General features: G+C 39.9%; 1 pseudogene; it reads left to right on the plus strand.

Moving 5' to 3' along the window:
- Positions 1–1937: 1937 nt before the first annotated feature.
- Positions 1938–3042, plus strand: LOC101723729 (C-terminal-binding protein 2 pseudogene; annotated as a pseudogene).
- The last annotated feature ends 10337 nt before the right edge of the window (positions 3043–13379 follow it).

Raw genomic sequence — 13379 nt, forward strand, 5'->3', positions numbered from 1 at the left:
CTAGAAGTTTAATGTGTGTCTTTTTTTATGTCTCCTGTGCCTCTATATTTAACTTTTGACCATATGGAATGCAGTTACAGTAACTGCTTTAATGTCCTTGTCTTCTAAGTCTGATTTTGGGGTCAGGTTTGATTGACTGATCTGCTCACCCCCTTCATTATGTATTATGTTTCTTTGCATGCCTGGTAATTTTTATTAAGCACCACATGCTGAGAATTTTACTTGGTTGGATGCTAGATATTTTTGTGTTCCTATAAATATTCTTGTCTTTTTGTTTCTCTGAGATTCGCTTAAGTTACTTGGAACCAGTTTGATCTTTTTAGATCTCACTGTTAAACTTTGTTATGTGAGGTGAGAGGCATACTTAGTCTTGGGTTAACTATTCTCCACTACCAAAGGAGGACCCTTCTGAGTACCTATCTGATGCCCCACACACCTCTCTGGGCTGGTGGGAACAGGCACTATTCTTCCCCTGCTTAAGCATCGGGTACTGTGCTATTTGTGGGTCTTTCCTTAGTGCAAGGCAGTGTCTTACCAGGCATGTATGATTGGTGTGCTACCCTGTGCTCAAGGGGAGGCCTGGAAACCTGCAAACTTCTTTCTCTGCAGCTCTCCTTTTCTGCATTGTGGATTCCAGCCTCCATGGATTCCTTGGGCTCCTAGAGATCCTCCTTCTCAGTCTTTCAGGTAGCTGGGACTGCAGGCACATGCCACTGTCTCCAGCACACAATCTGCTTTGAGGGCATGCCTTCGGTGACCCCAGAACCTCTCATGGGACTCCACCTCTTAGTCCTTTAAAAAAAAGCTATAATAGCATTTTTATTTTATTTTATTTTTATTGTTTTCTTTTTTATTTATATATTAATTGGTATATTTTAGGTATACAATACATTACATTTATCATTGGGTGTTTGTACCTGTACATGATGTATCTTAGTTCTTATTTTTTCCCCATTACCTGTGCGCCCTTCACCCCCTCCACCCTTCCCTATTTACACAGACTTTGATTCCATTTGTTTTCTTTCTCATAATTTTTCCTTTCCCTTCTTTCCTTTCCCCTTCCCCTTCCACCACCCCCAAACCCTTGGACCTTTTCCTATTTCAAATTATCTGTTATTCGTTTTAATCATTTTCATCCTTATTTACACTTTCAGTTTCTCACACTAGAGAAACTATTCAGTATTTACACATGTGTGTCCTATTTATTTCACTTAAAAGTATGGCCTCAATATGTAACCATTTAGCTATAAATGTCTCTAGTTTCTCATTCTTTATGGCTGAGTAGTACTCCATTTTATAAAAAAAACACATGTTCTTTATCCAGTTTCCAGTTGATGGGCACTTGAGCTGTTTCCAAGCTTTAGCTTATAATAGCATCTTTAAAAGGTGTCTCAGGAGCAGCCCGAGGAGAGAAGGGCAGAGCCTGGAGCTATGCTTCTCTGAGGGGGGCTGCCAGCCAATGCCGCCGTCTCCCCCTGGGTGGGCACCCATGCCAGTGGCCCCAGACAAGGGTTTCATCACCTTAAATGGGGTTTTGAACCAATGAAGCTGTGTCCCCTTAAAGAGATGGACAACCCATCATGTGAACGGTAGAGTTCATGGGTAGATTAATATTGGTTTCATATGGCATAATGCACGCAGACTCCTGCGAGTTCCCTTAAGTTCTTAGAGGACCGCTTTTGCCTTTTGAATCAGAGTTGCAAAGTTCGATAAAGAATGCCCGTTGTGGATAAGCACAAAGTCAAGTGACAGTGATTGGACAGAATCTGTGAAGGTATCAGACCCCAGATCATGAACTGCCCCCTGCATCCCTGACCCCTGCGGCACTGCAGGGTAGCAGAGACTGCACAGTGGAGATGCCCATCCTGAAGGACCTAGCCACCGTGGCCTTCTGTGAGGCACAGTCCACACAGGAGATTCAGGAAAAGGTGTTAAACGAGGCCGTGGGTGCCATGATATAACACCATCGCCTGGTGAGGACTTGGAGAAGTTCAAGCCCCTGAGAGTGATTGTGCAGATCGGCAGCGGCTATGACAATGTGGACATCAAGACTGCTGGTGACCTTGGGATCACTGTGTGCAACATCCCATCTGCAGTGGTGGAAGGGCTGATTCCACCATCTGCCACATCCTCAGTCTGTACTGGCGGAACATGTGGCTGTACCGGGCATTGTGGGAAGGGAGGAAAGTACAGAGAATGAAGCAGATTCCAGATGTGGCCTCAGGAGCAGCCCAAATCTGTGGAGAGATACTGGGCTTCATTGGCTTTGGTCACACAGGGCAGGCTGTTGCTGTTCGAGCCAAGGCCTTTGGATTCAGCATCATATTTTATGATCCCTATTTGCAAGGTGGCATAGAGTGATCCCTGGGCATGCAGAGGAGCTACATCCTACAAGATTTGCTGTATCAGAGTGACTGTGTCTCCTTGCACTGCAATCTCAATGAACATGACCACCACCTCATCAATGACTTTACTCTAAAGCAGATGAGGCAAGGGGCATCCCTAGTGAATACAGCCTGTGGTGGCCTGGTGGATGAAAAAGTCTTAGCCTATGCCCTCAAAGATGGCAGGATAGGAGGGCCAGCCCTTGGTGTGCACAAATCTGAGCCCTTTAGCTTTGCTCAGGGTCCATTGAAAGATGCACCAAATCTCATCTGTACTCCCCACAAGGCCTGGTACAGTGAACAAGCATCCCTGGAGATGAAGGAGGCAGCCACCACCAAGATCCACAGAGCAATCACTGGTTGCATCCCAGAAAGCTTAAGAAACTGTGTCAACAAGGAATTCTTCAACACATCAGCTCCTTGGTCAGTAATAGAACAGTGAGCAATTCACCCTGAGCTCAATTGTGCCACATACAGGTATCCACCAGGCATTGCAGGTGTGGCTCTGGGAGGACTTCCTGCAGCCATGGAAGGGATTATCCCTGGAGGCATCCCGGTGACTCACAACCTCTCCACAGTGGCACATCCTTCCCAAGCTCCCTCTCCCAACCAACCCACAAAACATGGGGACAATAGGGAGCACCCCAATGAGCAATAGCAGAGAATACTATAAGGTAATCATTTGCATAAACTTGGGACCAAGAAGCAGTGAAAAATGGGTGAACTATGAGAAAAGTCTTTGACAGTCTTTTTAACTGATCCTGGACATACACATCCTTGATGTTGCAGTGTTAAAGCTACAAGAGATAGAAAACTGAAGATGTCTGCTTACAGAAGTGCTGAGAGACTAGGACATGACTTATTAATGACCAACTTCTGTTATTGAGTGTTGTTTTTCATCTGTGTATCAAATCACAAAGAATAAATTGAGCTTTTTCCTTTACCAGCTCCTTGGACATAGCAGGTCCTGAGCACCTTACTCAAGAATGTTGCATCAAGAGTTCCAAATATCAAAATTAAAAAATGTTAAGAGAAAAAAAAGCTATAATAATTCACATTCTTTCACCAATCATAGGTATGAGAGCATCATATCTTCCTGCCAACAGTAGGCATTATCACAGGTTCTTTTCTACCTTAAGTAATATCTTTCAGTTACTTTATTTTGCATTTTTATGACTACTAGATAGCTCGGGCATGCTTTCATATGTTTATTGATAATATATATTTACTCTTCTATTCATATTCTTTCAATCATTTTCCTATTAGGTTGTGGTTTTGCTATTTGGGATAACTCTTATAACTGTAGGCATTACCCTTTTATTATATACATTGTAATTCCCCTCTCTAATTTTTTACCTTGTTTATGAGACAAAAAAGAAAGAGAGGCCAGGGCTCCACAATTGACTGTTTTTTTCTTTTCCTTTTCTTACTTTAGCTTTCTTTCTTCTTTTCTTCTGTTTTTGTTTTGTTCTTTTATAGACAGGAGCCTTATCAATTTTAAACAGTTTCTGTTCTTATTTTATCCAAAGTTTTAAGATCAGCAGTGTATTCAGAAGATACTGATTTTATCAGGAGGCCTTTTGTTTTTCCTTTAAATCATTCATATAAATATATACCTTAATTCTTCCTAATATTGAGCCATTCCTGGAATAAACCACATTTTCTTTTACTGTCTTATTCTATTCTTACTGCTGGATTCTATTTGGTAATGTTTAGTTTCACATCTTTATGTCTATATTGATGAGTGAGGTTGGGCTGTTGCAGAGATCAGTGAGCTCCTGTCCACTGGCCAAATTCAGCTTACTGTCGATTTTTAATGGTTTTTCCTTTTTAGATGGTTGTGAAAAAGCAAAAGAGTAATATTTTGTGATGTGTGAAAATGATATTAAATTCATATTTCAGTGTCCATAAATATTTATTGGAACTGCTGCATTCATTCATTTACATAATGTATCAGTCAGTGCTTACTAGAGAAATAGATTTAATGCAAGATATACAAATATATAAGAATTATATATAAGATTGGCTTACAGTGGCTGCCTGCAGAGTCAGGTGTGGAAGAGTCCAAAAGGGCTGACTATGGGCTAGAGATCTGAGGGATACAGTTGAAGGCCTGAGCTAACTGTAATGTCTCATGTGAGTCCACGTCAGGAGGCTGAAGAGTCTGTGCCGGAAGCCAGGAGACAACATCCAAGGTGATGGTGAAGACTAGAGCTTCTTCTTCATTTCCCTTTTATTCCATTCAGGCAACAAGCCTATTGGTTGGTTTCACTCACACCCAGGGTGGGTCTTCTGTCATGGGTGTTTCTTACTCAAGTTCACACGATCAGTTAACTATCATACATGTCATGTAAGGTTGCGTTTGCTAGCTATAGAGTCAAATTGGCAACAGAGATGCTATGACCTGCAAATTTAGTATTTTACTAGTAGGCTCTTTCTAGGAAAAGTTTGCCTATACTTGGTCTTTCTTTTTTTGGGGGGAAGGGTATTTTTTTTATCAGTTTGGTTTTAAAGTTAAAGTAGTTCCTCAGTATTTTCAAATTTGGCTTGTCATAAATTTGCAGTGTACTTTTTTGATATAATTTTAATTTTACCACTTCTGTGGTTATGCCTCAGTCCTCATTTCTTATTTTCCATAATAATTAAGGCTGTAAAAAACCTTCCAATTTCAGGCTTTATTAAGAAGGAAAGGGTCTTTTTTTCATTGCTTTATGGGTAGTTTTCAATTTCATTTTGATTTTGCCTTCCCTCAAGGAGTTTTCTTTATTTCTAATGAGGTAAGACTTTTATTAATTTTTAAATTATCAGTTTTTATTTTATTGGATACAATCATTGAAATTACTTACAACATTTGTATTTGTGCTATTTTTAAGCTTCTTGTGATATCCAAACATATCCTGGTCTTTTCTTAATATTTTATGGATATATGAACTAAATGATCATTCTCTAGTCAAAAGATGTAAAATTCTGTATGTATCTGATGAATTTTGTTTGCTGATTACTTTTAGTGTTTTTTGGTACTGGGGATTGAACTCAGGTCCTTCACACTTGTGAGGTAGGCGGTGGAACCACTGAGCTAAATACCGGGCCCTCTGCTGATTACTATTTAATTCTCCTATGTCCTTACTTTTTAACTATTGATATTGAAGTCTCTTACAATAATGGTCACATTCTGTAGTGGATTAACTAATGGTTACCTTGTAATGCCCAGCTGAACTGAATCAGCATGGTCCGGGCATGGAGGATCCACTTGAGGATTGTTATGAATAGCCATAAACTAGAGGGGAAGATCGTGGCCTGTTGATTTTCTAGAAGCTTGCTGCAGATGGTTTTCCTGAGGCGAACTTGGCTGTTCTCATCAGACGAGGAGGAGCTTGGGGCCTCACTGTCATTGGGAATGGCTGCTGTTTTCATCAGGGGAGCTCTGATCTTCACCATGAGCACCACTTCCTGGCTCCAATGTGGATCCCTTAGCCTGGTGGCAAAAAGCCTTTATCCCACCAGTGTAGGTTTTTCTGGCTTCAACCACTGGCCTCTGGGCCTTCTGGGTGCAGATTCTCAAGACGGACAAGCATGAGACCTTGCCATGGGCTCTGGCCCACTGGCTGAACTCAAGGACATTGCCTTGGACTGTAAGCTGTTACCTGGACTTTTGTGGGACATTGCTGGAATCCAGGCCCTCAGCTGGATTCTTTGGGCCTCTAGTGTGCGGTTACTCTCTTGCACGCCTTTGCATTTGATTTTTTTGGTAATTATCATAAAATATTCCTATAAATTATGTGTCCTGTATTTAATATATTCCCTTGCCAAAACCCTGACTACAATACTTTCGCCTTGCATTTCATAGTTCTAATGGTTTGTTGGTTGATTCTTTGTGATTTTTAAAGTAGATGATGATATCAATCATAAATAACAACTCTGTAGTTTCCTCCCAGTATATATCCATTCTCCTTCACTCCCTCTTTTCCTCCTTCCTTCCTTCTGTGTTGTAGTATTGAAAAGCATTGTGAGGAGTGGATGCTGCTTTTCCTTCTGACTAATTTTTTTAATGCTTTCCATCAGTAACACTATTTGTGGTACTTTTATCAAACTTTTTAAAATTAGGTAAGTTTCTTTTCATTTTGTTGTGCAAATTTTTTTAATCAAGACTTTATTATTTATAGCTTTTTAAATTGAAAAAAATGCTTTTCTTTTTACAATGACAGAGAAAATTACATGGCTTTTCTCCTTGATCTGTTGATACAGTAAATTACAATAGATTTTCTTCTGTGGAAACCTCCTCAGAGTAGTAGATCTTGATCATATTTATTTTGGTATTTTGGCAGTGCTGGGGATCAATCCCATGGCCATGCTAGACAAGTGCTCTACAACTGAGCTACAATTCCAGCCCAACCTTGGCCATATTTTAGGCTACCTGGCATCTGAGACCCTTCCTCATGTTTGGGGATTCCTCCTCTTACCTGTCTTGATGAGAGAAGCATTCCTCTAATTATAGAGCTGAAAATTCCAGGTCTTCTCTTTCTTGGTTCTTCTGGCTACTTAGTCAGAACATGACCAGGTTTGGCCACCAAATGTACCTATTAGGGATTTTCAGGCAGCAGTTTAGGATCTAGAAAACCAAGAAGGTATTCTCTGGGCTAGTGGTAGAAGCCTCAGTAGGCTGGTTCTGTGGCCTGGTGTTTTTTTCTCATTCTGGATATATAATTTCTCTTGATCTGTTTTCTGAGCCTGGTTCCTGTCTTCATGACAGTTTGGTAAGGTAATAAATATTGTTTCAGTATATTTCTATTCCTACTTAAATAAATACGAAAGTTAATTTTGTTTGTAGTTTAAAACAATGACCAATATACTTACTTTTGTGAGAGAGATTCTACTCATTTAAGAAATTATTTGAAATCACCACTAGATTCAGTTGATATTTGTTTGTAGATAAGATTGACTTGATAGTTTTTGCTTCTTGTATGTCCTATTCTGATTTTAGTGTCAAGTGGGTGCTAACTTTAGAATTGCTAGAGCAATGGGTCTGTGAATTTTCAGTTTCGATGCTATTGTCAAATTGCTATCCAGTGTATTTTTGCCAATTTATATTCTGACCAACAACATATAAAATTATGCCCCTCTCTCTCCACCCTTGTCAATATGGATGGGCTGACCTCAGTATGTTCCTTAATTTTGTTATGGGTGAGTTAAGTATCTTTGCATATGTTCAGAATATTTTTCCCCAGCTGTTTCTTTTGCTATGGCACCATCTGCTTATGTTCTTTGACTAGTGGTTGGCTTTTTAAAAATGTTTTGCTTTAATTTGAAGAAAGTCTTGGCTCCATCCTTTGACCTGTAGTGATCTGGTGGTCTGGAGTTTAAGCTTTGTTGCCTTTGATATTGGTTTACATAGCTGTTTAAACTGAAAAACCTCATCAAGATCTGCAACTCAGAGGAGGAAAGATGGCATTGTTCGTTCTGACTCCTAATTCAAAACATTGACTTTCCAGTTGCATCTACCAGCTATGAAAAGGTTTTTATTAAGTCTGGTTAGAAGATTCTACATTTTCCATTAATAATAATCTGTTTTATAAACCAATCTGAATGTATTGTACGTTTATATTTTAGCAAACAGATCTTGAACCAATACAACTTATTTTAAAGAAGTGATAATAAGTAAGGAAATTATATTTCTAAAATTTTAATTGTTCGGCTATAAGAGTTTTTATGAGTGAACCACATTCCTTTTGACAACAAAATTATATGGAGAGATATAGGCTTTTGACATGGCTGAACAGAGAAGAGGCCACATTAGAGCTCCTCAGAGAAAATCAACTAAAAACACAGGTAATTGGAAGAAAGGGATAGATATACATTCTGATGCCAGAATCAGTCTGAAATAAGAGACTTGCAGATCAAACAAAATGTAAGCACAGGACTTCTTAAAACAGCATACCAGCCCACAGGGCTGCCAGCGGTGCCAGCACGTGACACATGGAACAGGAATTGCCATTCTGGGATATTTCTAAAAAAACTGCAAAACTGTGGCAAACCCAACCCACATAGGATAGATTTGAGATGTAATGCCCCTGACCTCTTTTGGCTTCCTGCAAACAGAAGATGCTGCAGTCTGGCAACAAATTCCACTGGTACACACAAGGGTGAGTGACAAGTTAGCTGCTCCCTCCCCAACTGGCCACAATTTTTTTGTTTGTTTGTTTTGTCATGCACCACAGTGGCTAACTAGAACCTCTAGCGACAATAAGATTAGGGACTGAAGTGTATAGTAAATGGAAGAGTACACTCCTCCTACCCTGTGACTGGTGGCCTGCAAGAAGGCCGCAGATCATGGAAGCGGGATTCAAGCAGCCTTGGTCCCAGCTTGGGTCAACAAGTGGGCAGACAGCACTCCCCTGCCCTGTGGTAAATGGCATGAAAGGAGCCAAAAAAAAAAAAATGCAACAGAGGAGACTGTGTAAGGTCTGGGAGGTGCCAACTGTACATAGGACAGGGAGCAGACTTGGGCTGTCTCTGATTGAGGATGCTACAGCAATTCAGAGAGCCATCCAGAAACATACAGGGTCAGGAGATGTGGGTGGGCTGCCAAGGGACATCCAGAAAGCTCTGGCAGAAGACTGCAGCCTCCATACCTGGAGGCCAAAACCAGCCCTGCCCTCAGCACTAATCCTGCTGCAGACTTGGTGGCCCAGATTTGGGCTGTGACTTGAAAAGTACCACAGAACTGTGGACACCAGTGGAATTTTCTTTCTTTCTTTCTTTCTTTCTTTCTTTCTTTCTTTCTTTCTTTCTTTCTTTCTTTCTTTCTTTCTTTCTTTCTTTCTTTCTTTCTTCCTTCCTTCCTTCCTTCCTTCCTTCCTTTCTTTCTCTTTGTTTGATTTTCATTTATCTGTCTGGTTTTTTGGGGGGGTTGTTTAGGGTTTTCTTTTATTGCTTGTTTATTCATCTTGTTTCTCTATTTTCTCAACTGTCTTTCTTGGTTTTTTGACATTTTCATGCAGGTGAACATTGTCTTTAGTCTTTGTGGTTTGTTTCAATATTCTTTTGCTTTCTCCTTCTTTCTTTCTCTCCTATCCACTTCTCCAGTTTCCCAAAGCTTGGGTGATCATTCTTTGTTTTTCAATCTTGCTTCTACTATTGTCCCCTTCATTTATTTCTCTGTTTTGTTTACTATCCATCTTAGATCCCAACACACACACACACACACACACACACACACACACACACACACACTCACACGGGGAAACTCAATGCATACAGGCTTCTGGTTTATGTTGGGTTTTGTTGTATAACTTTAGATCTTGCTCCTGAGTTAAAGGTACCAAATTAATATATAATACAGTTTGTCAGTTTCTAGGCTGTATTTAATGGTATTGTTATTGCTAATTGCACTGCTTTAACCAGAGTGCCATATCTGTTGTAACAATTGCTCTCCCTTGTCTGACAACACAGTGATTGTCTGGGGTCATAACCATTACCATAGTCTAATAACAATGGGCTGGGTGCTGACTCAGATAATAACTTCTCATCTCTAATAAGTTGGGAAGGTAGACTCTTGGGACAGACTCAAAGACCAAGAGCCAACTATATCTAGAAGATATCTCTGAGGAATAGACTAGTATCAAGGGAAGCCCTGATACTAGTAATAAAGCTATCTACCATAAGAAATTTACAGGCATCAAAACAAAGACAATTAAAATTTAAAAATAGAAAATGATGACAGGTGAGCAGCTTAGGTGCACAGGCTGAGAGGTCCCTGGCCATCTGGAGCCCCGCTCCATCCGACTGCAACTAGTGAGATGGTGAGGACCCCCTCGACACGCCCGTCAGCCACCAGCTTAGCCTCACAGGCACCTGCAACCCCCATCCCCCACCCCCAACCTCCCCATCCCCCCCGGCCCCCACCACTGGCCTCCTGGCTGTGCTGCTACCTGGTTCCACACTACAGAGGCACAGGGGGCCATAAAGGCCATTGTCCTGAGCTGCAGAAGTGAACAACAGATAGAGGGGCTCTCTCAGGGTCCTTGATGAAAACTGAAGCCCACTAGAAAAGTGAAGATAATCTCTGCAATAAAGGCACACCAGACCACCATACTTGGTAAATTGGAGGGATCATCACCACATAGGAACGTGGACTATCTTCAGGGGAAAGGCAGCTGGAACCTGCAGTACAGCCTTGTAGAGTTCAACTCTGCAGGAGGACAGGGAGCTAAACTTGGGACTTGCAGCCAAAAATCTGCCTGAATTTCACTGGTCTGCAATTGACTTGCTGAGACTCATTGACTTATATCTGCACACCACTGCCCACGTTGTCTGTTGTGACAGAAGAGACATACCCTGAAGGAGGCCCTTCATTTTTATTTTTTATTTGTTATTTTCAAAATTATCATTGGTATTTTTTCTCTTATTTTTCATTCTTATTTTTTTCTTATTCTACTCTTTCCAAATTTTTCCTTTTCTCTTTGTTCTTCCTTTTCTCTTTTCTTTCTCACACTTGCTCCCTTGCTGTCCCACATTGTTCTTCATCTCCCTTTGTGTTCCTGTTGTGGCCCTAATTCGTATTTCTTCTTTATTTTTCTATTCTTCTCTTTTTCCTTCTCTCACCTGTGTCCTCTGGCCTCATGGCTAACCTTCTCCTATCCTTCCACTTACCTATCCCTCCCTCCCCAACTCCTTCTAACTCCCCATCCCGAAGGGTAAAGTAGCTATATTGAAGAGTTTATTCACTATAAACATATGTTGGGTTGGTCCTTGATTTTGATTTAATTCACACAATTAAAGGTGATAGATTAATAACTACCACAAATTGTCAGTTTTTAAGATGTACTTGATGCTATGGTGTTGCTGATGGTATCACTTGGGCTAAGGTGTTGTGATTGATCAAATCAGTTGTCCTTCCTGGTATAATGAAAATGAGACCCCCTCAGAGTCATTAGAGACACAAAACCTAAAGAACAGCTATATCTGGAAGACACCTCTGAGAAGCAATCATTCCATAAGGATTCTAATTACGAGCAACAAAGATACTTACAATAAGCAACTTCGAAGTATCAACCTAGGAATTAAACCAAGGACAATACCAAAAACAAAAATGAGAAGACATTTAAGTAAGGCACAAACTCAGACTTCCACCCACAAAAGGCAAATTCTGGGGGAAATGAGGTGGAAAGTCTGATAATCAACCACCTGGACACCCTGAACTGATAGCACAGGAAGTAGTAAAACAGATGAATGAGGCTCTAGAAAAATTCAAAACAGAAATAATCTCCCAGATAACTACAGAGGTGGTGAACAGAGTGAAAGACATGATTAGAGGCTCTAGAACAGAAACAGATTAAAAAAAAATAGATGAGCTCAGAAACATGGTAGAAATCATGAATGTCCAGAATAAGAAAGAAATGGAAACATGATCGCCCAATATAGGAAAGAAATGGAATCTATGAAACAGATTCAAACAGATATTCAGGAGATTAAAAACTCCATTGAAAGTATGCACAGCAGATTAAGGGAATGTGAAAACAGAATATCAGATATAGAAGTCAGGATTGCAGATAACGACCATGAAAACAGAGATTTCTTAAAAATAGTAAGGGACCATGAGAAATCAATCCAGCAGCTGCTAGATTATGCAAAGAAGAATAAAATAGGAGTCCACAAAAAAGCAGGAGAAAGTACAAATGACATAAAAAATTGTTCACAGAAGTAATAGTACAAAATTTCCCAGACAGAAGTAAAGAATTGGACATACAGATAAGTGAGACATATAAAACTCCAACTAGCCATGATAAAAAAAATCTACACCTAGACATAAAATAGTCAAGATCCCAAAAACCCAACAGAAGAACAAAATCATACAAGCAGTTAGAGAAAAGAAACAAATCACCTACAAAGGAAAGCCCATCAGAATCACAGCAGACTTCTCAACCCAAACCCTCAAGTCAAGGGGAGCCTGGAATGAAGTATTTCAAGCTCTGAAAGAAAATAACTTCCAAACTAGACTGTTGTATCCTACAAAATTATCTTTCAAAATTGATGGGGAAATTAGATACTTCCACAACAAAAAGCAGCTGAAAAATTTCATGAACACCAAACCAGCACTCCAAACAATTCTAAACAATATCCTAGAAAAACACAATGAAGGTCAAAACTCCATGAGGCCCAACAGAGGGAAGCCACCAGGCAAGGTAAGAAATGAAAGGGAAAGGGGGAAAAATAAGAAATAAAAGAGCCAACAATAGTAAAACATCATGACAAGGATGAGTCAGTATCTATCAATTATAATGATCAATGTCAATGGACTCAATTCACCGATCAAAAAAACCAGTCAGAATGGATTAAGAAGCAAATTCCAACAATATGCTGTATTCAAGAAACACACCTAATGCAAAAAGACATTCATAGACTGAAAGTGAAAAGATGTAAAACAGTTCTCCATGTGACAGGAACCCTCAAAAAAGCAAAGGTAGCAATCTTATTTGCAGACAAAGTAGATTTCAAACCAAAACTAATTAAGAGAGACAATGATGGTCACTACATCCTTGTGAAGGGAACTATCCAAAAGGAAGAGATGACAATCGTAAATATATATGCACCAAATATGAATGCCCCCAACTACACAAAACAAATATTAATGGACATGAAAAACCAAATAAGCACTAATACAATTGTAGTAGGGACCTCAATGCCTCACCTTCACAAATAGATAGATCGTCTAGACAAAAAATTAACAACAAAATTCTAGAACTGAACCAAGCTATTGAACAAATGCACTTAATAGACATTTAGAGAGTGTTCCACCTGACAAAATCAGAATACACATTCTTTTTGGCTGCACATGGGTCATTCTCCAAAATAGACCACATCCTAGGTCATAGGACATGTCTAAGTAAATGTAAAAGAATTGAAGCTACCCCCGTATATTATCAGACCATAGTGCAATAAAATTGGAGATCAAAAACATAAGAAATTGCAAAACCTGCACAAACACAAGGAAATTGA

This window comes from Heterocephalus glaber, unplaced genomic scaffold (genome assembly GCF_053883595.1).
Source record: "Heterocephalus glaber isolate CG9 unplaced genomic scaffold, H.glaber_assembly_v1.0 deba00001504, whole genome shotgun sequence".
NCBI classification, from domain to species: Eukaryota; Metazoa; Chordata; class Mammalia; order Rodentia; family Bathyergidae; genus Heterocephalus; species Heterocephalus glaber.